This window comes from Mastigoproctus giganteus, chromosome 9, assembly GCF_048544385.1.
Source record: "Mastigoproctus giganteus isolate SK-2022 chromosome 9, ASM4854438v1, whole genome shotgun sequence".
Lineage (NCBI taxonomy): Eukaryota > Metazoa > Arthropoda > Arachnida > Uropygi > Thelyphonidae > Mastigoproctus > Mastigoproctus giganteus.
Genome location: NC_143583.1, coordinates 195,746,442 through 195,767,445, shown reverse-complemented (window position 1 = coordinate 195,767,445; position 21,004 = coordinate 195,746,442).

Sequence of the window (21,004 nt, the reverse complement as noted above, 5' to 3'; positions counted from 1 at the left end):
TTTATTTGCTTTTTTGAGGAGGGTGAAGGATCTCTAAAAAATCACATTCTTAAATGAGTTTTAAAAAAAAAAAAAGAAATGTAAATATAATTTTTAAAATTTTTATCTGTTGTTTTATAGTAATTTATGTTACCAGTGGTACAACAGCAGAGGTAATACTCCTTTATCAAAGATTTGATAAATTCCTTTAACTTTTTTTTTGCAGGTGAGTTTCTAGATTTTGCAAGCCATCAAGAGATATGGCACATAATTTCTGCATACTTTTGTTAAGGAATTTAAGTTTTTAAAAACTGAAAACTATCTACATACATGTTTTTAAATATTATTATTATTTTTTTTTTTTACTTTATAGCCAAACAGAATTACATTATAGCCAAAAATAAAATTGAAATTTTCTTTTAAAAAAAGGAGTAAAATATAAAAAAATTATAAAAATTGTAAATTTTTTTTAATGTTTTTATATCCCCTCTATTTACACATATATTACTTGATATATTTTATCTTCTGGATCCAAATTACAAATACTTCCTTCAGTTTCAGCTTGTGTAAACCTATGTCTCATTGTCTCAAACCTTGTTGAAAGGATTTCCTTTCTCCATCAAATTGTGAAACAGTTGTAAATATAAAAATGGTTACTGTTACTTGTAAACAGTTACTAGACAGCACCATGTCCTTGTAGAGTTTCAAGACAGTCTGTACATCTACAGACATAATTTGTTGCGCTGTAATGAAACAAAACTACCTTCAAAACATATGTACATACTTCATAGAATATGTTTGTAAGTTCTGTGAAGGAATTTCCATGTATGTTTGTGTGTGTATGTGTAGACATACAACATGCATTCCACTCATGAAGGAGTTAATTCTCTTCATGCATCCAAAACTGTGAAAACATTTTATTTTATTTTATTTTTTATTTTTTTTTTTTTTGACTGATAGAATCTTTACACTGTTATTTAATAACACCTGTAAATACTTCTGTGATGGGGATAATTTAAGCTTTAAATTAAATTGCTTCCAGGGTTGGCATAATATTATTGTAATATACAGGAGAACTTCAATTTTCTATCAGTGTTGTTTTCTATCAGGACTAGGGGAGTGGGAGAGGACAACAGATTAAAGAAAAAGACATTTCATAGAAAACATTTATTTATAATTACACTACAAAGTAGATATTAGATTATATTGTACATATACATTGGTACTCAATTCAGTGCACATAAGCATAAGAATAATGAAACAAAGTATGCAATTTATGTTTTAAAAACGTAATTTTTTTTTTATTTGTCTATTTCATGCTTGTTTCAAAGCAAGATTACAAATATTTCTTAGTAATAAAATCCACCTTATTTCTGCTTCTTCCTAGTTTTTGACCCATCCAGTACATTTTGAAAGCATGTCTTCAGCATCCTGGTAGTTTATAACAGGAGATGAAAGATCATAGTTATGTTTCATTTTATTCTTTATCACAAGCCACAATTTCCTCATCATTTTGATGCTTATATCCCATAACTATATAAAATCCATTGCTGGCAAATCATTTACATTCCTTTCTTGGAGCATTTTAAAGCAGGAATATTTGAAACATTTGAAAATTTTACCTATGAATTCTGATATTTCAGAATTCATAGGTAACTTTTCAATTTCTGTGACTTACTTGGCAATAATGGGATCCAGAAAAAATGACAGGAGGGGCACCGTTTATGACGGGTGGGCACCATTTTGTGCCTTGAACAAATATGATACTCAAACATGTGACTGGTGGACACAGGCACACAACTAAAGTCTGAATTACTTTGAAGTAAACGCTACACACAACCAAACTGAGACGCCTTGAACTAGAATGGCAATCACATCAGCATCAGTGTTGCCAACTGTAGCCAGTTGAAAATAGCTGAACCACAATGCAAAAATAGATAAAATCCTATGTTAGCAATGAAAAAAAATTTTTTTTTTTTTTTTTTTAGCTAAAGGGAATTTAAATGATTAGTTCTCCGAAAAACGATGGGGGGCACCTGCCCCAGTGCCCCTACCCTGAATCTGCCACTGCTTAGCAACACTTTGTTCCACCATTGTGCTGGAGTTTATACTGGAATATCTTTCCAAGAATCAGCAGTGTTGTATATCCCATCCTTTATTGTATATTTTTTTCCAAAAAGCTTGAATGTCAACATCACTTGTGCAAATAAGATTCTGAATCAGTTTCTTGATAATGGTGCTTTAAGCGTAAATCATTCCTTGATCTGCTGGTTGGATTAATGGTGAAGCTGAGATGAGGTAGCAAGTTTTATTTCTGTCATGAGATTCTAGATTGTCAATAGAGTGCATTAAAAAGCAATAACATTGCTTTTTCTGATAAACTAAGGTTTGGCTCAGATGTGGGTCTTTACCCCAGGCACAAATATATTGTTGCAACAATTTAAAAAAAAAAAAAAAAAAAAAAATATACACATATATATATATATATATATATACACACACACACACACACACACAGTGCATTCCAGTTAATTGGGGCACTGGTTAATCGGGGCAGCCGCTTATTTGGGGCAAATTATGAAGAACAGAAACAAAACAAATATTTAGCCCGAATTTGTTCCGCTTATTTGGGCCAACTCGCCGCTTAATTGGGGCAATGAAGGTCTTGATTGAACAATAAACTATATTTAGATGGTTCATAACAAAGATCATGCGGACAGCAGCCGAATCAGTTATTGCGAAGTCGTGCTGTACAGTGGTTGTTTTACGTTTGTTCTGTGTCGTGGTAATCGGATTCTGAAGAAATTTTGCTTGCAGTTGTTTACGATCACACTAGGTACATATGTATACATCTTGTGGGTTAGAATAGATTAAAAACTGTACTAAACAGTGCACTGATTTTGGTTTCCCCCTCCACTTTTTTTTCAGTACATTTAAGACCCCTGTCAAGATGCCACGTAAAGATTTGTCGCTTTCAGAAAAAATCGCTATTATTGACAAGATAAAGTCAACCTCCTAACATCAGTCATCGTCAGCTAGCGGAGATAATAAAGGTGCCAAAATCTACAATTTCACGACTGCTACAGCAACATGAAAAACTTAGAGAGGAGTGGACATTGCACGTGGATTTAAAGAAAACATCTCATAAGCGAAAGAGGGAAGGCAAAGATCCAGACGTCGAAGATGCTTTGAATCAATGGTTTTCCACTGTATCTAAACGAGGAGTGCGTGTAAGTGGCCCTATGCTAAAAACAAATTAAGAATAGTTGGCCAAAAAGCTAGGTCACGTAAATTTCAAAGCGACGGATGGTTGGTTGTCTCGATGGAAGTGTAGACATGACATTAGTTACAAAAAAAAAAACACATGGTGAGAAGGACAGTGCTGATGCTACGAGTACCGAGCATTAAAAAATTTAGTGGGGATGACATTTACAACGCTGATGAAACAGGTCTTTATTATCGTGCTACGCCAGATGGTTCCCTCAGCTATCAACACATAACACTGTCCAGTTCAAAGAAAGCAATGGATTGTGTAACAGTGTTATGCTGCTCAAACATGTCAGGAAATGATAAACTCAAACTTTTGGTTATTGGTAAAAGTGCCAAACCTTGTTGTATCAAGGGGCTTACAATAGGCAGTTTGCCAGTTTCGTATTATGCCAATAAGAAGGCGTGGATGACCACATATTTTTACGCAATGGCTAATGAACTGGGACGCGGAACTGTAACGGAAGTCCAGAAAAATTCTGTTGATATTGGACAACTGCACCGCACACTCTAATGTAGCTGGTTTAAAAAATATTGAACTGAAATTTTTACCCCCTAACACCACATCCCTGATACAGCCTATGGACGCGGGAATTATAAAAAATTTGAAGACCTGTTATCGCGGAAAACTGGTTAATGACATCCTTGAAGCAATTGAGGAAAATCTGCTGACATCTTCGAAATCAATAGAGATTAGTGCAAAAGTTTCAATGTTAAAAGCTGTACAATTTATCGCCAATAGCTGGCGAGGAATAAGCAGCAAAACAATTCGGAACTGTTTTGCTAAATGTGGTTTCACGACTAATTGTGATTCAGACGCGATAAGCTGTACAGAAAATGAAATGGCTTTGGAACTGCAACAGGTCCAAAATTGTGAAGAATTTTTAACGATTGACGATAGCCTTCAATTCCACGATGAAAATGAAGATTATGAGGAAACGATTATTGAACAAATTGTGGCAAAACACTCAGAGACACCAAAAGACCAAGAAAATGATGACAATGATATACCTAAGCGAGTGACTAACCAGGATGCCAGGAAATGTATCGCTGAATTGAGATGTTATTTCATGCAGGAAGGCAATGAAGGAAGTCCTTTATCAGCATTAGATACCTGCGCCGACTTTGTTCAATTGCAGTCCATAAAGAGAACACATCAGGGTACACTTCATAAGAGTAAGAACCCTTAAGTAATGTGTAACCTTTGCTTGACACGGACATTATTCTGTACTGTATCTTCATTTTACATATGTACATTTTGTTTGCTTTTAGCTTTAATTATTTTTAAATAAATGTTTGCACCAATATAACTTAAATACAGCACGCTTTCTTTAAATACCACATTCCCTTTATTTTATTCATACCTTTTTGCCTCCGTTAGAATGTGCTTTTCAGCTCATTAAAATTTCGCTTAATTGGGCCAAAGTGATCTGTCCCGATGTGTCCCAATTAACCGGAATCGACTGTATTATATAGTTCAAGCATAAGTAGGCTCTGCCCCAAGGGAATGAAAAAAAAATGGTTGTTGTATCGAAAGGGTTTTATATCAATAGTTCGGAATATCAGCAAAAGAACAGACATGTTTGAACATTAGTTTTATGTAATTCTAACAATACAGTACAATGTAATCTAATTCAGAACATGTACTACAGCATTAAACAAGAAAATATTTATGGAAGAATAAGAGAAATTTACTTCAATACGATACATAGAACACTTCCATATGATACTCTCCAGAAATTAAAACGAATAAAAGATTAACGCAAATGTAAATTTTTGCCAAAATTAAGTTAACGATTGCCAAAACTACCCACTTTTAGGAGCCATATTGTTAAACATACAGTCTATACCTACTGTATAATGAAATGAACTTAGTTGAAGTTACTTTCATTACACTAATGAGCATGAGAAATTTCAGTGATTTTTCAGGGTCAGCCTTCAAGCTGGTCATTGAAAAAATCAGCGATTACCATTGTCATTAGAATACACATTGTGATTCTTTCTGTATTTTGTATCCTGAGGCAGATGCAAGTGTTTTTTTTTTTTTTTGTGGCGAGCTATCTAGTTTAAGCCAGTTTCATCACTGTTATGTGTCTGTTCGTTTTTTCATTAGTCTGTAATCAGGTCATGAAGGAGGTTAGGTAAACTAAGGCAGATTACAAGAAGTCTCTGTCAAAGAATGCGAAGAAATGCAGCAAAGACCTCTTTACTTATATTAATAGTAGAAAGAAGGGGTTGAATCACATTGGCCAACTTTAAGATGGTGGTTTATTGCTGACAAACTGAACAGATATTTTGCATTACGTTCACGATCGAGGAATTATTTATTGAGGGGAATTCCAGAAGTTCATCATAATCTAAGAGGGAGCTAAATGATTTTGTCATCTACATTCACGCATGAGGAGTTCTTTATTGAGGGGAATTCCAGAAGTTCATCAGAATCTAACAGGGAGCTAAATGATTTTGTGATAATTGAGAGGAAAGCTCCATGTGGGAAAAAGTGCCTGGGAACTATCCAATTATATTATGGGAAGCAGCAAAAGGAAGTAAGCAAACCCTTAACCATAATTATGAGAGCATCTTTGAATTCAGGAGAGGGCCCCATAGACTTGGAGATGTGCAAATATATCCCCAATTCCCAAAGGGGGATCAAACGTTAACATGAGTAATTGCAGAATTTTTAGCTGTAGTTACTCATCATCATGCTGTTCTAGGGAAAATAATGGAGTCTCTAGTTAAAGAAGTAATGCAGGACCATCTAGACAGGAATGAACTTATACTGCAGTTACAGCATTTGTTAGGGGACATGTCTTGTCTGGCTGATCTGACTGGATATTATAATCCACTAACAAAAGAACTTCACTGGATGCAAAAAATAAATAAATAAAATAAAATAAATAATAATATGTAAGCCTACAAGGAGCACTGTAGTAGTAGTAGTGGCACGTGATGCAAGAAAGCAAGTGTATGAGCATCAGCCAAAAAAAAATTCACACAACCGTTCCCTCTAAATGTTTGTCCAGTTCCTCCTTAAATTTATTTAACCTATCAACTTCGACAATGACAGATGGAAGTTTGTTCCAGCAATTAACCACCCGCTGCCTAAAAGCAAATTTCCAAACATCTATTCTACATCTGTCTTTCCTTGATTTGAATTTATGCCCCCTTAGGTTCATAATCTGAACAAGTGGAAGAATCCCTTAAGAATTCAGCATGCTCAACCCATTCAAGGCCTTATACACCTCAATCACATCACTGTGCAGGTGCCTAGTCTCCAGCCATTGCAATTTGTAGAACTTAAGCCTCTCTTGGTAAGAGAGGATCCCTTCATTCCCCTCGCCAATCTTGTTGCCCTTCTCTGTACATGCTCAAGCAAATCTACATCTTTCCTAAAATGAGGCCTCCAGATGCAGTATTCACGCATGTACGCAGTATTCAAGGCATGGCCTGACCATTGCCTTATACAGAGGGACAATCACCTCCTTTTTCCTGCTAGCAAAATTCCTATATATCATTGACAAAACCCCATGACCTGCCCAGGCAGCCTGTCTGCATTGCTCAGAAAACTTCATATCTGACTGCAATGGCCTACTTTTGACTCCATGCCCCATAGCTGGCTAATAGAAGATCTATGACAGTGGCATGCAAACTTATTTTGCTTGTGACCCCCTTTATTAAATATAAAATGGATGCAACCCCTCAATGTAAACACAGAGGTAGGATGACCAGATTTTTAGATAAGAAAGATGGCATTTTATAAATTATGTATTAGAAAATTTTATTTGATTACTGAGAAAGGAATAAAAAAATTGTTTCCTTTTAATTTATGCTTTAAAATAATTAAAATTTTATTTGAATACAGCAAAAACAACAAATCATATTCTTATTCTTCAACTAAGGTGTCAAAATAATAAAAAATTAACAATTCAAAACAAAACACTAATACAAATTAGAAGGATGAGCCTGGATAACCGATAATACTTGGTTCATATTTGGCACAATATCTGGGTCAAGTCTGGAATGCTGTTTTGTTTTTATAACTGTTAATTTTGATAAACATAAATATGTAGACGCAAAAGAAAGCAACGTCTGTATTGCCATTTTCGATAATTCTGGATACTCATCTCAAAGAGAAAGCCAAAATTTTTTGCAAGTTGTAGTCTTGAAACGAGCATGTAATGCATTGTCAGAAGACAGGTCGATAAGATCTTTTCTGAATGGTAATCAAGACATGAAGAAATTTCAAAAGCAAATGGATCACAAATCCAATACAACTTTTTTTCTGGAGATACATTAAATTGTTTGTTAAAATTCTTAATTAGCATTGTTAGGTGAGTGGCAATGATATCCATAAATTGTAAAATGTCAATATTATTGCTATGAACAAAATCAGAAATGCACGAGAACATTTCAGTATTGTTGCACTCAAATTCAGTTTTCCAAAGATTAAGCTTATTTTTGAAAGCTTCTATTTTATCACTGGGTTTTAATATATTTGTCCTTGCCCTTGAAGACTTAAATTTATATCATTAAGGGAACTAAGTTTTCCTAAGCCATTTTTGATTTGTAAACAATTGAACAAGGTTCTGATTTTTATTGGATAAAAACATTAAAAACTTCTTGTTTTTAGGTCAAAAAGACGTCACAACACTTTACAACTGGACAACCACGTCACTTTCGTATATAAAAGAAACGTTTCATAAGTGGATCCCATTTCATTACAAAGTATAGTGAAAAATCTATTTAAGCTTTTACTTTCAATAAAGTTGATCACACTTAACTGCATCTTTCAAAACTTTGTGAAAATCAGTTTGCATTTCCTTTGCTACTAATACTTCCCTGTGTATAATGCAATGATTAAAAACTATATTTGGAGCAATTTCCTTTACTTTGCCTTTTAAACCTTTATTTTCTCCTGTTAATGTAGCAGAACCATCAGTACAAATTGCAACACAGTTGTTCCATGTTAGACTATTTGTTTGAAAGAAATTATAATGTTCAAAAATATCACCCACCCTTCTACTTTTAATAAGGCTTTGCAAAATAGAAAATCCTTCAAAATATCCACTCATAGCATTATCTGATATACAATAAGTTGAGCAAGGTTTGATATATATATATATATGGATTCATCTACCTGTATTGCAAAAATTGGACTTTCAATTGATTTAATAAATTGAATTTTATGTTGTCTGCGATAACTGTAATACGTCGCGACACTGTCTATAGACAGAGGAATGGTTTTTAAACCGTTGCTTACTTTTCTCTATGCATAATTGAAATCATATTTATTGCAGCTGGGAGAACAAGAGATTCAGTGAAAAAGGATTCAGTTTTTTTCATTAGCTCTGGATGCTTCGTATGTATGTATATTTTTAATTTAATAGGTTTCATGTTAGCCAGTTTTTCATAACATATTATGCACACAGGATGTTGCTCATCATCAGCAACACTAAGTGAAGCTGTACTTCATAAATTCCTCTTGATATTTTTTGTTCTTTTTCATTCTTTTTGATTTGGAATATGATGGCTCTCTACCAGAAATTAGTGGTTGCACTACACTTGAAATAAAGTGGGACAAATTTTCAAATGACATATTTCTTATCTTATTAGCTTCTGAAATAGCTGTAGGAATGTTGTTGTCATCATTTCTTGGCCATTTAGTTCTAATTATTCAAATGTCCATGGAAAAATTTTTTTTTTTCTTTTAAAAATGATGATAATAATGAAATGGGCAATATAAAAAGTAGCAATAGAATTAAAAACACAACCAAGTTGACATGAAAGCACCAAATTATGACATAGAATAGCATTAGAATTAGTTGAGGCATATTATGCAAGAAAGCAAACTTATACAGCATCAGTCAAAAAAAAAAAAAAAAAAAAAACCTTCCCGTTTCACCCACCCAGTCAGTCCAAACGTTTGTCTAGTTCAGCCTTAAATTTATTTAAGCTATCAACTTCCGCACATCTATTCTACAACTGTCTTTCCTCAATTTGAATCAATACCTGCTCAGGTTCTTATTCTGAGCAATAGGAAGTATTCTGTCAGCAATGAGCCTGCTCAAACCATCCAAGGCCTTATACACCTCAATCAGATCACGAAGTGATGTGGTGGTGCTTCCGTAGCCAGGTGGGCAGGAGCGGCAGTGCGTAGCGCACACTTCTTGATTAGACCCGGGTTCGAGCCCGTGACCATCAAATATGGAGGATGCGGAAAGGTTGTTGTTTGTTTGTTATTTCGTTTTTAGGAGCATTAGCAACTAAGGGGATATGCGATGGTCATTCCCTGACCTTTCCGCATCCTCCGTATTTGGTGGTCACGGCTCGAACCCCGGTCTAATCAATAAGTGTGTGCTACGCGCTTTTGCTCTTGCCCACCTGGCTATGGAGGCGCCATGCAGAAAGGTCAGGAAATGACCACTGCATATCCTCGGAGCAATATGGCCTAAGTTGCTAATGCTCCTAAAAACCGAATACCTCCAGATGCTGCAACTTGCAGAACTTAAGCCTTTCTTTGTAAGGGCACCTCTTTGTTCCTCTCGCCAATCTTGTTGCCTTTCTCTGTACTTGTTCTACCAACTCTACATCCTTCCTAAAATGAGGCCTCCAGACCTGTATACAGTGGTCAAGGTGTGTGGCCAGACCATTGCCTTATACAGAGGGATAATCACCTTGTCTCTGCTAGCAAAATTCCTATATATCATTGACAAAACTCCATGACCTGCTCTTGTAACCCGTCTGCACTGCTCAGAGAACTTCGTATCTGACTACACAATTAACCCCAGGTCTTTTTCATTCTCCACTTCCCTGAGTACCACACAATTGGTACGTTTCTCTTGGGTTACTGCAACCCATATGGAGTACTTTGCATTTGTCAATGTTAAACTTCATTTGCCACTTCTCAGCCCATCTGCCTAACCTTTCTAGATCCTGTTGCAGTAGCATGCTATCTTTACTGTCATTAGCAGCCCTGCCAACCTTTGTATCATCTGCAAACTTGGACATTAAACTTGATATACCTTCATCGATATCATTGATAAATAGACAAAACAACAATGGGCCAAACACCGAACCCTTGGGAACTCCACTAATAACATTTGTCCACGAAGAGCAGTGTCCATTGATTACCAACTCTCTGTAGTCTCCCACTCAACCACCCTTTTGTCCATTGTAGCAACTTACCCTTAATACCATACCTCTCCAATTTAGTGTGCAAATTGGTCATACAAGACCTCTATTTAACAAACCCATGCTGTGTCTTAACTATTACTGCAGTCTTATCTAGATGATCCTGCAGTGCTTTTTTAACCAGTGATTCCATTATTTTTCCTGGAACACAAGTTATACTAACAGGTCTATAGTTACTTGTGTCACCGGCGCCTCCATAGCCAGGTGGGAAGGAGCAGCAGTGCGTAGCACACGCTTCTTGATTAGACCGAGGTTCGAGCCCGTCACCACCAAATATGGAGGATGCGGAAAGGTCAGGGAATGACCACCGCATATTCCCGGAGCAATATGGCCTTAGTTGCTAATGCTCCTAAAAAAAAAAACCAAATAACTTGTGTCACCGTTTGAACCCCCCTTTGTGAACTGGCGATAAATTTGCACACCTCCAGTTCGTGGGGACCTCCCTTGAGTCCAAGGATGCTCTCATAATTATGGCTAAGGGTTTGCTTACTTCCTCTGCTGCCTCCTTTAATAGAACTGGAAAGATCCTGTCCATCCCAGGTGCCCGTTTTTATGTTTAACTTCAACAATTTCTCCTCCGCTTTGCCCTCAGTTATTACAAAATCACTTAGCTCCCTGTTAGAGTTTGATTAACTTCTGGGACACTTCATCGAATAACTCCAAGTGTGAATGTAGATGGAAAATACTCATTCAGTTTATCAGCTACCTCAGCATGATCATCAGTAGTCACCCCATCTATGTTGAGTGGTCCAATCCTATTCATCCCTTTCTAGAGTTTACTTAAATAAAGAACTCTTTGCCTCCTTTGCCAAATATTTCTCATAATCTGCCTTCGCCTGCCTAACATCCTTTGTGATTTGATTACAGACTAGCTTATGTCTGCCATAGGCTTCTGTGTCGCCTGATAATTTGTATGCATCCCATGCATTTTTCTTCTCTGCCACAAGCCTCATTAATTCATCCGACATCCATTTAGGTTGAACCTTGAACAGTATTTCTTAGTTGGTATGAAAAGCCTAGTAGCCTCCACATTAAGTCTCTGAAAGCTTCCCATTTAGAATTCACTGTTGGTAATGCCATCAGTTGATTCCACTGTTATAGAATTTAAAAACTATCCGAGACCACTGTAGTCACCTTTACGAAAACAAAAACCCTTCCCTTTACCTTGATGGTAGTTACATCTTTAAGTAAATCCTACATCAATACACTGTGATCACTGTCACCTAGTGATTCCTTTATCTGCAAATTCTTAATGCATGAATAATCACTTCTGATAATCAGATCAAGGGTATTACTCCCTCTGTTTGCCCCTCGAACATGTTGCTGTAGAAAATCCTCCAATAAATCCACAAAAGTCTTGCTAATGTGCAAGTTGCCAATCCACAGTCAATATTTGAAAAGTTAAAATCCCCCATTACAAGACATTCTGATTTACTGGCCCATTCTATTTCACTGAACAACTGTTCATTATACTCATCAGAGTCATTAGGGCACCTCCGTAGCCAGGTGGGCAGGAACAGCAGTGCGTAGCACACACTGCTTGATTAGACCGGGGTTTGAGCCCGTGACCACCAAATACAGAGGATGCAGAAAGGTCTGGGAATGACCACTGCATATCCCCGGAGCAATATGGCCTTAGTTGCTAATGCTCCTAAAAACTAAATAACAAACAGAGTCATTAAGCCTATAACATACTTCTACTCTCATTTTCCCTTTCCCAGCGTTTATGTTAGACCAAACAGACTCGACATTGCACTGTCCACCCATGTCAACTGGATGCGCTTCCTTAGATTTTTTTTCTTAACTAACAGCATAACCCCTCCTCCCTTCCTACCCTGTCTGTCTGTTCTGTACACATTGTACTCCCCAAATTCCAATCCTGCACTGCTTATATCTATGTGACACCATGTCTCTGATATCCCAACAATATCTGCCTTTGATGTCTTGAGCACTTTAAATTAATCAAGTTTATTTACTATACTTCTGGCATTAGTGTACATTCAAGTATACATGCACTTGTTCTTACTCTTAGTTACCCTAACACAACCCATGTATTTACTTATTCCATGATGACTCCCAGTAGCTCTTGAAGCCCCCAGCAACTTGCTCTCTAGGCTGCTGCTCATTACAATAGAAGCAGTGCAAGAATCATTTTTGCCTCTGCCTGCGGCTACCGTTAATCTTAGTCTATGAATCCCCAAAATTTTCAGTTTTCCAACCCACCTAACACTGCCTCAATAGCATCAGCAAACACTCTTGAACCCTTTCTATTTAAGTGTATTCCATCCCTGTAGAAGCAGTCTCTCCTGTTTGCAAGCACAGACCACGCCGAAAAAAATTCTACACTGTGAGCCTTGCACAATCTCTCCAGGGCCGAATTGATTGACAAGGCTCTCATCATATACTCCCTCCTATCGTGTCTGAGAAGAATTGCAGATACTTTCAAATTTAACCCTAACTCGTGACTTTTTTAAAGCATTAACTTTTACTTGCTAAGTAAATCTGCAGATCTCTTACTCTTAAGGTCATTAGTGCCAACATGTACAACAATATCAACTTTTGTGCCCTTAAATGATATCTGCCCTACAATGTCATCAACTTTTGTCCCTGGCAGACCTACTCTGGTCCTGTTCCACCTATCCTTTTTGCATAATATATTCCCCGAATAAAGCATGCACGCAACAGACTTGCTATATAACAAATATTTACTCCCACTGCATGTTTGCACCTATATTGCCTTTGGGCAATATAGGTGTGAATGTAGGAAACACAAACTAAGAGCTAGATGGATTACCGTTCGTCAATTGAGTAGTACCGAGAAGTCACATGTAACCACCCTAATGAAATAGTGGCAGTAGGGATCATTTGTATCTCAGGCTTCATTCGAATAGTAAGGTCTCTACACAAAAAATAATTTTATGTAAAAATTGCCTTTTTAAAATCAATTTTTAAATTTCAGTGGTGCAATTTAATTTAAAAATTGCACCACTGATCTACGAAGTCAACCCAACACTGACACTTCTAGAACAACCATGGCAAAGGAGGACTACCATGAAGGTCGAGAAAATCGTGACCAAAATGATACCCATCAGAAGACTAATCTTACGGGGGAATGCCCTGAGTCCACTATGGTTCTGTCTAGCACTCAACCCACTGTTCATCATGCTCAATAATGGCTAGTACAGATATATCTTAAAACAAGGGAGGAAGAACCTGTACACCCTCTCTCACCTGATCTACATGGATGACGACATAAAACTCTGTTGCAACTGCAATTCCAACAGCTACTCTGGATCACCAAAGAGTTCAGCACTGACGTCAGGATGCAATTTGGCCTAGACAAACTACAAGCTGAAGACTGGTGAAGAGATTGAAGCCATGACAGAGGCAGTGATATACAAATATCTGGGGATGTTGAAGGTCCAACAGTTAGAACACACGGAGAGCACACCTGACTGAGAAATACCATCCAAGACTGAGAAACCTGCTAAAATCAAAGCTGAATGGCAGGAACATAGGAACACTGCTCAATTACCCCAAGGGTCGTTTTCATTCTATGCTAGCCTGAGTGTAGTACCTCACAGTTGATAAGTTACTCTAGGGTTAATGCTACCCATGTGCAGTACCTTGCATTTGTCAATTTTAAACTTCAACTGCCATTTCTCAGCTCAATTTTCCTAGATCTTGTTGCAGTAACTCATCCTGATAACTATCATTAACAACCCTGCCAACCTTTGTATCATCTGCAAACTTAGACATTAAGCCTGATATACCTTCATTAATATCATTGATAAATATTGAAAACAACAATGGACCCAACACTGAAACCTCGGGAGCTCCACTAATAACATTAGTCCACAAAGAGCAGTGCCCATTGATAACCACTGTCTTCTTCCACTTAACCATCCCTTTATCCATAGCAGTAACTTGCCCTTAATGCCACATTGCTCCAGTTTGTATAGCAGTCTTTTATGTGCAACAGGATCAAAAGCCTGCCTGAAATCTGTGTATATTAAGTCAATTTTTTGCATCCAGTTCCTTGGTTACTGCATCATGGTAACCTATCAAATTGGTTAGACAAGACTGCCCCTTGACAAATCCATGCTGTTATTGTAGTATAACTGCGCTCCTGTCTAGATGGGTCCTGCATTACATCTTTAACTGGTTATTCCATTATTTTCACTGGAACTTTATTATTATTAAACTAAAAAAAACTAGCCATTATCAATGCACTGTAGGATGGAAGCTTCCTCAACAATTCATGTTGAAGGAAACATTAAACTAACAGGTCTGTAATTAGTCATGTTGCCTTTTGATCCACTTTATGAATTTGGGATATAATCGCACTTCTCCATTTCATAGGATCTCTTCTTCTGAATTCAAGAATGCTCATAATTATGGCTAAGGGTTTCCTTACCTCCTTTGCTGCCTCCCTTAATATAATTAGATAGATTTCATCCACTGCAGGTGCCTTCAACCTCAACAATGGGACCACACTCACACAGAAGAAACAAAGACAGAAAGATGAGCGAAGAGGACACTATGGCAGACATTACAATGACCTCCATCAAGCCTACATAGATAAGATGGTTTCCAGTGCTTTGGCTCACCAGTGGAAGGCGCTATCCTTAAGACTGAAAGATTCATGCTTGCCATCCAAGACCAGGTAATCAACACCAGAAACTACAAAAAATACATTGCCAAGGACCCCCCAGTAACAGTGAAAGTGTCGACAATGCCACCTGGCCCCAAAAACAATCCAGCACATCGATGCAGGATCACCCAGATGGAGTACACTCACAGATAAACACAGGTGGCCAGAATAATACATCAGAAGCTAGTGCAAAAATACCAGCTGATAAAGGAAAGTTTATCGTATTACAAGTACAAGCCTCGAGCCATATTAGAGGACTATACCAGGACCCTGCCATTATAACAGACAAAACGATTCTGCATAACAGACTAGACAACCCTCACTGAGAGGAAGAAAATGGCTACCTAACTGATTGATACAGAGTTGCCCAACACAGCAACCTCCAGAAACTATGAGGAGAAGATCAGGAAGTATTCAGACCTAAGATAGGAAATCTAAGATATGTGCCATATGAAACAAGCAATGACCTTACCAATCATCATGTCAACCACCAGCATGCCTCCTGGTGGTTGACATGATGCACCACCAGCATGGTTGTCAGAGTGCCTCCATAAGAACCTAACAACAACAGGCCTTCCAGAGAACACGTACACAGAACTCCAGAAAGCTGCAATCCCTGAGAACACCTGTACGATAGTAAGAGGGTTCCTCAACCAACAGTAACAATACTAATAAGAGTAACTAGACACAACCAATCACCCCCATGCACTTGGTACCAGTGCCTGTCATGGGGCAGAAAAAATTCCATCAATGGAGAAAAGGTTTTTTTTAAAATAATAATATCGAAGGCCTTTGTTATTAGTAATCCTGTTAGAGGAATTCCATGACTGTTATTGAATGAACCACTGACATATATCAAGTTGGTTGCAGCTGGCACAGTTCACAGCCTTCCTTCAGGTTACATCCCCATCTCTGACCTCTGTTTTGTACAAGAATTCTTCAGTTTTGTTACCGTCTCACTTCAGATCATTAATGGTAGCTCCTTCAGCACCATAAAATTTTCCCAAAATGGAAGTACTTTCACCATTCCTTAATTATTGCACAATTGCAGACTTCACAGAGCCTGATGACATTCATTTCCATTTCTCCACCATATTAATGTATAAATTTACAGCAATATATTTGAAGAAATGAGAGGTTCATGTCTGTGAATTAAACAAAAACATGAAAAGGCAAAAAAATTGAGTACTGAGGATTCAAATTAAGCCATCATTCTACCAGTATAATTAGGCTCTGACACGAACACATGATAATTATCCACCATTGTTTGCGTTTGGATGTTATCCAGACAATTCGTTCTGATGATTAAATATATAATGATCGTTATGCAAAGTTTTTGCATAACAATCAATTCCAAAAATCATTAACAAATACAGTGGGTAAATTTTAGATGATTCATTCTGTGAATTAATGAGAAAAATAATAAATATTTTTGAGAAATGTTTGATATAATGTCATTTTATAAGTAGACATAACAGAAATTTTTAAGTTGGAAATTCTTAAAAAAAAAAAAAAAAAAACAAGATCTATGACAGTTAACAGAAAGTGACAAATAAAAGGGTGGCAGAAAATCAAGTTTCTACTGTAATATGCAGTTGCAATAAATCCAGTAATAGTTTATTATAACAAGGCTTAAGCGATTTTTTAAAAAAAAATACTGCTATAACGAATGTTCCATTACAATTGAAGAAAAAATTTAATGATAAAAAATTATTTAATGATAACTGTTACTTTAAATTTAGTTACATTAACTGTTTTTTGTTTGTTTGTTATTTGGTTTTTAGGAGCATTAGCAACTAAGGCCATATTGCTCCGGGGATATACGGTGGTCATTCCCTGACCTTTCCGCATCCTCCGTATTTGGTGGTCATGGGCTCGAACCCTGGTCTAATCAAGAAGCGTGTGCTACGCACTGCCACTCCTGCCCACCTGGCTACGGAGGCACTGTTACATTAACTGAAACCATCATAAGAATAATTCTTTAAAATTCTTTTAACTTGGCCTACAATTTAGACCTCTAGCAGAAACATTACTAAAAGTCACACTGATAGGTACCTCTGAATCCTCCATGATATCATTGAAATATTTGGCATAAAGGCAACTGGTAGTTTAAAAATGGGCACTTCTTAATGCATTGATTAATGCTGACTATACAGTGAATGTAAGAATAAATAATATCTATATATTTTTTTATAAAGTTAACATCAAAATTAAAAACATAGCATGTAACAGCTAGTAGATATTTCCATAAGCATGTAAATGCAAATGTAGATATGCTGTCAAATATATTTTAAATATACACTGTATATGGCAGAAACATGTTTTAAAATAAAAGTTTAAAAAATTTAAAGCAATAGTCTTAAGTTCTTTATTATATATTTATTTTAAGAATAATTTTAAAAATCTAGATAATCTGAATGAATGCTTGATTGCAGAAATTCAATTAAGCAAATATTAAATTGAATCACAAATAAACATAAGTATGCAGTAAAAAATTTATAATCTTGGATGCCGATATAATAATAAAGATTTAATTTATTATTTTTGAGTATTGTGGACAGATAGTTTTTTAATATAATGACAGTTCTATGCTGAATTGAAGTGCATATGCATAAAGAAATTTCACATCATACTGAATGGTGACTGCTGTATTTTGTGTGCCAGGCTCTGTTAGCTGAACACTAGTACTACGCCGAGTGGGTAAAGTACCTGCCCGGCAACCCAAAGGTCGCGGGTTTGATTCCCGCCTCGGGCTTGGATCAAAGTACTGCAAAAACCTTGGGAGGTGCAATATGGCCACAGAAGCCGATGCGCCAACAACTACCAAATCAAAAAAAAAAAAAAAAAACTAGTACTAGGAAACTGGCAAGAAGATTTATAAAAATTGGAATAAGAATTCCACTCACATGATCAGTTACATAGAATGTAAAGACCACTAACAACAGTAGTCTTGTCTATAATCAAAAACTTGTAATTAGAATTATGTTATGCACCAGAAGATTATAATCCAATTAACACAATTCACACTAAAACAGTGACATGTAAGATATGAAATCAAAACCAAAATAAATGAATGCAAGACATCTGTATCCCTCTATAGATGATTTTTCCAACCCATGAAGTTCATTTTTATTACCAGCTTGTGGTATAATCAACAAATGCATAAGCCTATTTTACACAAGTAGATGCATTGCCATTTATGAAAAACCACATACTTAGATTTTTTTTTGTTAATGGACATATTTCTCAAATGCCGGCAGAATCAGGGGTGCAGAAGTACAGATTTGATTCCTGTTAACTACTGGAAGAATTTCTAAAGTACTCTTCATTAGTTAGCCTATCTCAGACAGAGGAATAGGTTCTCCTGTGTGTTATGCTAGGTTTTTCAGTTCACACAATATGCAAATCAGTCTGAAAGTGCATTTTTTTGGAGACAATGTCCTAAGCATACAGTCATGAGCATATGCTTGGGGTCATTAATACCTGTAATTATTAAAATTCATGCTTGCATCATTTCAATAGCAACTTTAAATTTAAAATTTGTGTGTGTGTGTGCACACAAAACAGCAACACAGCTGTCTGGGTTTATACAGTTCTCAATAAATCAACATTTGTGATTGATACCATTGAACTAGGCATGTTTGTTATATTAATTTACAATTCTCTGTCTCTGAATTACTTTGGTAAAATGACATGATCTTTTGCCAGTCAATAAGTCTCACATAAAATTAATTTTGTTAAGAATGCATTGTTTCTGGCAATTTGAGTGTCATGTAAGATGAAAGCTGTAACACTATACATACATATAATACAGCCAGCAAATTATGTCATTTTTTGTGAATGAATGCACTGCCAGCACAGTTTATATCTAGCCTGTTTTGGTTTTGTGTTCAGAGTAGTTTACTATTTGCACTTCAATGAAAGTTTTAGTATTGTTCAGTATGGGATAAAATTAGTCATTTGGGCTGTAAAATCGATAAGATGTCTGTAATTGCTACTAAATTTGTGATTCCTCCTAATGTGTTCTCACCTTATCTAGCAAATAAGGAGCCTACACAATCCTTGGCAGTATGAAATGACTGAAAAGTGCAGATTATCCAAATGTAGACCATTGTGTATTCGAGTTATTTTTTCAGTGCTAAGAAATTAATATTCCTTTTAGCGAGAGAGTTTGCTAAAGATTTTAACCATGATGGATTTAAAACAAATATTGGATGGCTCATAACATTGTCTTTTGAAACATTTTTGGAGAGAGAGTTCAAATGTTAATGATGAGTGCTAGAATGAATTGTGCAAAAGTTTAACTTAAATTCTGAATGATTAGAGCCTTAATGATGTATTAAATGCAGACGAGGCGGGTTTGCTGTACAAGTTTCCCTAATTAAACTTTGACTTTGGAAAGCAATTCTTGTCATTGCAGAAAGCATAAGAGGGCCAGTATGAAAGTAATGCTTCCTAATTTTTTGCTTTCAAAAATGACGCTGTATATCATTTCATGTGTCACAGTGGTCACTAGCATTCTCTGGTTTCACCACACAGCAGCACTGTGATCAGTCTCGTGAGTGCAGCACACGGATAGTTCAAAATGGTGGTTGTTACAGATATACGTATCAAGCAAAGAGTGGTGATTGAATTTCTTACCAAGGAAGAAATGATGCCTATCGAAATCCATACATCTCAAAAATGTTTATGGTGACAATACCATAAATGTGAGTACAGTTAGATGTTGGGTAAGACACTTTAAGAGTAAGGGGGGGGGGAAGAACGTGTGGGAAAAGTGACAAAGTGGCTGGCCAGTTTTGGGACAAAGATGAGGTCTTTCTTGGAGTATTGATCACAATCGACTCAGATTGATATGTGGAACGTTGAAAACCTGCATCTGTAAGTTAGACCAGACAAAAACCTTAATGAGGTTCTTCTTCTCCATAACAATGCACAACTCCACACCAGTCTACGCTCGATGAAGGCCACTGCAAAACGGGTGCACTGTTCTTCCTCATTCCTCTCATAGTCCGGATTTTGCACCTTCTATCACCTCTTCAGCAAAATGATAAATGTCCTATCATAGATTTTTCTTGCTCTCTCGTGTTCTACTCTGGGTCTGGTACTAGTTCCTGGATCTAGAGTAGCAATAGCACTCTCCTGCTACTCAGTCCCACATGGGATAAAAATCCTTGTGTGGGATAAAAAACCTTTTTTTATTATTTTTTTTCCTATTTACCTGTGCTGACACCCAATCAATGCTCTCTTCCTTTCTGTGATCGTGATGTGGAATTTAAAGGGTGTTTTTTTTTTCTTCTTCTTCTCTCCCCCTAACAATTTATCCTGAACTGGGGCATAGCCTCCCCCTGGGCCAGGGAGTCCCCTCCTCACCTTACTCTAGTTTCTTTTTTTGATTTTCTTCCCTGGGAAACTCATTCCCTAGGGAGAAGAGCAAGCAGATAGTAGGGAAGTCCTTGCTTTCCTGTGACGAGTACTTGGAAATGGAAGTCTAGGTGACCACTGCTCCCATATAGCCAAAAGACCTATATGCAAGCTCACAGACCAAATTTTTCTGTCCTATCGCTTTCTCCAGTGCTGGATGAAAATTTTATTTTTTATTACACAACATACACTGATGAGCCAAAACATTATGACCAGCGAGTTGTTATGCAAATTGAAGCAACTGCAGGTGAACTATGGTGCGTGTGGGGGTCGGGACACAGTATAAAAAACACCTGATACTGAGCTCCGTTAATCAGTGTTACTCTTGTTCTTCTGATGGTAAAGGAAGCGGACTTAAGCGAGACAAAGGCCAAATTGTAATGGCCAGACGACTGGGTCAGAGCATATCCGAAACGGCACGGCTGCTCACGGTCAGCCGTAGTTAGTACCTACTGAACGTGGTCCAAGGGAAAACCCACGAACCACCAG